Source organism: Cnephaeus nilssonii, assembly GCF_951640355.1.
Source record: "Cnephaeus nilssonii genome assembly, chromosome: Y".
NCBI lineage: Eukaryota > Metazoa > Chordata > Mammalia > Chiroptera > Vespertilionidae > Cnephaeus > Cnephaeus nilssonii.
The window spans coordinates 3,481,545-3,485,806 of record NC_137096.1 but is presented as its reverse complement, the minus strand read 5'-3'; positions in this window follow the sequence as shown (position 1 = coordinate 3,485,806).

Here is a 4,262-nt window from a genome sequence, read left to right as displayed (position 1 = left end):
GAGGCTTTCCCGGCCTTGGGCACCAGTGGGCAGCCTGCAAGGATGGCAGGAAACCACTGGGGGTCGGCTCCTGCGATCCTTAGCAAGGATGTTGGGTGCCGCGGAGCCCAAGGCCACCGCCCGGGGCCAAGCCCCGACCCTGAAAAAGGCCGAAGGCGGTGGCCACAGCCAAGGCCTGGGTCCCTGGTGCCGGTGGAAAACTGGTGCAGGCAGCCAGGTGAATGAAGGTCTATTGCACGAATCTTCGTGCAAACGGGCTACTAGTACACTTATAAGAACCAAAAATGAGACAAGCAATAATGGTTATGCTGAGAGGCAAATGAATCAGTCTATAGTGAGTTTCTTTCTGGGCCAACAGTTCTTTTGAGTCCCAATTTCAATGTCAAACAGTTCCTTGTGTGTACATGTCAGCAATGATATTTCAGTTCTGGATGGTGGACAAATGGTGGTGATGCAGGTCCTACCCTCTCTGGTTTGGCCCTGGGCAACCTTCAGCAACACATAGCTGCTGTCTGCTAGTATGGCAAGGCGTCGTCAGCGTCTTCCATCTCTGGACTGCTTCTCTTCTGTCTTCATGGCTGGAGCAGTCCTGTCAATTCCTCTCTGTTGCAGGAATCCACATGGTCTTGGAGTTGTTTCCTAAAAATATATAAACATATTCTCGACCAAAAGTTAATAAAGGAACATTTTCAATAAATTTGACTTGGGATCCTTTTTCATTTTTTGCCCAAACGATTTTCCTTTGGCTTGTTTTGACACCATGTGTGTTTTTCATGGGTGTCTTGCTGTTAGCATTACAAATGAAAGTTAATTTTCTAAAGTAAAAATTTTCTAGATGTAATTTACTTACAGGATATTTTTCCTTACCTGATATTCTTCTACTATCCCCCCTTTTTAAATTTAAATGTTAGGAGGCTTTTGCAAATTTTATAATGTAGTCTTGATAGCTTTTAAATTTTAATTTTTGCGCTAAAATATGACTGCTATAGGTTCATTACATGTTACACACTTTTACCATGAGATGAACTACCAATAAAAATTTTTGTTAACACTTTAGGAACAGCTTTTTGTCCAGTACAATCATTTTTTCTAGAATATTCACTTATTTCAATTAGCCAATTTAAATTAGCCTGAAAACTTGACTACTATTTTACTGTCAAATTTAATACTCTAAGAACAATCTTATTTTACCCTGTAAATATTAGTGGAAAGGATTATTTGTGAGTGGCCAGATTATTATGTTTTCAGAGACCATAATAATCTGTCCACTCAGTGTATAAAAAAACCTAAGCGACCATCTCAACTGAAAGGACTACTGAATAGGCTGCACGGGGCAACCAGGCTGGTAGGGGTGTTAGTGAGGAACGACCAAATGGCTGAACAGCAGTATGTGTAGGGCGACCAGGCCTGTAGCAGGGAAAATTGGGGGTGACCAGGCTGGCAGAAGGGGCAGTGAATGGCAACCAGGCTGGCAGAGGGGGGAAGAGAGGGGTGACCAGGCCAGCGGGGGTGGGGGGAGTTGGTGGTGACTAGGCCAGCAGGGGGGGGTAGTTGGGTGTGATCATGCTGGCAGCGGATTAGTTACGTGTCAATCAGGCCAGTAAGGGAGTGGTTAAGGGGCAATCAGGCTGTCAGGCAGGTGAGAAGATAGGAGCAAGTGGACCTGGACTATGAGAGGGATGTCTGACATCCCCAGAGGGGTCCCGGGTTGGAGCAGGTGCAGGCTGGGCTGAGGGGAACCCCTGCCTCCCGTGCAGAAATTTTGTGCACAAGACCTCTAGTTCTATATAATAGAGAGGTAATATGCAAATTGACCACCACTCCAATACACAAGATGGCCGCCCCTATGTGGTCAAAGATGGCTGCCCCCATGTGGACACAAGATGGTCACCACAAGATGACCAGCAGGGGAGGGCAGTTGTGGACAATCAGGACAGCAGGGGCGGGTAGTTGGGGGTGACCAGGCCAGCAGGGGAGGACAGTTAGGGGTGACCAGGCCTTCATGGGAGGACAGTTAGGAGTGACCAGGCCTGCAAGGGAGGGAGGTTAGGAGTGACAAGGCCGGCAGGGAAGGGCAGTTAGGGGTGACCGGGCCAGCAGGGGAAAGCAGTTAGGGTTGACTGGGCCTGCAGGGGAGGGCAGTTGGGGGGAACCAGGCCTGCAGGGGAGGGTAGTTGGGGGTGACCTGGCTGGCAAGGAAGAGCAGTTAGGGGTGATTGGGCTAGCAGGGGGGCTGTTGGGGGTGACCAGGCCTGCAGGGGAGGACAGTTAGGGGCGACCAGGCCAGCAGGGGAAAATAGTTAGGGGCTACTAGGCTGGCAGTGGAGCAGTTAGGTGTCCATCAGGCTGGTAGGAGAGTAGTTAGGGGATGATCAGGATGGCAGGCAGAAGCGATTAGGGGCAATCAGGAAGGCAGGCAGGCAGTAAGCAGTTGAGAGCCAGCAGTTCTGGATTGTGAGAGGGATGTTTGTTTAGGGCAGTCGGACATCCCTCAAGGGATTCCAGTTAGACATCCCTCGAGGGGTTTAGGGCAGTCGGACATCCCTCGAGGCAACCCTGCTAGTGGCTCTCAACCTGTGGGTTGCCCACATAGATATTTACATTATGATTCATAACAGTAGCAAAATTACAGTTATGAAGTAGCAACAAAAATAATTTTATGGTTGGAGGTCACCACAGCATGAGCAACTGTATTAAAGGGTCGCAGCATTAGAAAGGTTGAGAACCACTGGATTAGAGGGATAATACCTCAACATAAAAAAGCCTTATATGACAAACCTACAGCCAACATCATACTCAGTGGGCAAAACTAAACTCATTTCCCCTAAGAACAGGAACAAGACAAGGATGCCCACTTACACTACTCCTGTTCGTCATAGTACTAGAAGTACTAGCCATAGCGATCAGACAAGAAGAAGGTATAAAAGGCATCCAAATTGGAAAAGAAAAAGTAAAACTGTCCTATTCGCAGATGACATGATACTATACATAGAAAACCCCAAAGACTCCATCAAAAAACTATTAGATTTAATAAATGAATTTGGCAATGTAACAGGATACAAAATTAATGCCAAGAAATCTATGGCATTTCTATACACCAATAGTGAACTTACAAAAAGAGAGACTAAAAAAGCAATCCCATTTACCATTGCACCAAAAAAATTAAGATACCTAGGAATAAACTTAACCAAGGAGGTAAAAGACCTACACGCAGAAAACTATAGGACGCTGAAAAAAGAGACAGAGGAAGACTTAAACAGATGGAAGAACATACCATGTTCATGAATTGGTAGAATTAACATCTTTAAAATGTCCATACTACCCAAAGCAATCTATACATTCAATGCACTCCCCACTTAAATACCAACAGCATATTTCACAGACCTAGAAAGAACTCTTCAAAAATTCATCTGGAATAAAAAATGACCCTGAATAGCTACAGCAATCCTGAGAAAGAAGAATAAAGTAGGAGGGATCTCAATACCAGATTTCAAGCTGTATTACAAAGCCACTGTTCTCAAAACAGCCTGGTACTGGCACAAGAACAGACATATAGACCAATGGAATAGAATAGAGAATCCAGATATCGACCCAAACCACTATGCCCAATTAATATTTGACAAAGGAGGCATGAACATACAATGGAACCAAGACAGTCTCTTCAATAAATGGTGTTGGGAAAATTGGACAGATACATGCAAATAAATGAAACTAGATCACCAACTTACACCATACACAAAAATAAACTCAAAATGGATACAGGACTTAAACATAAGATGGGAAACCATAAAAATACTAGAGGAATCCACATGCAGCAAAATCTCAGACATATGCTGAAAGAACTTCTTCACTGATACTGATCCTAGGGCAATGGAAGCTAAAGAGAAAATAAGCAAATGGGACTAATAAAAATAAAAAGCTTTTTCACAGCAAAAGAAACCATCAACAAAACAACAAGAAACCCCACTGTATGGGAGAACATATTTGCTAATGTTATCACTGATAAAGGTTTAATCTCCAACATCTACAGGCAACTTATACAATTTAATAAAAGGAAGATAAATGATCCAATAAAAAAATGGGCAATGGACCTAAATAGAATCTTTTCGAAAGAAGACAGAAGGAAGGCCAAGAAACACATGAAAACATTGCTCAAAGTCACTAATTATCCGAGAGATGCAAATTAAAACGACAATGCGGTATCATCTCACACCTGTCAGAATGGCTATCATCAACAAATCAACAAACGACAAGTGTTGGCG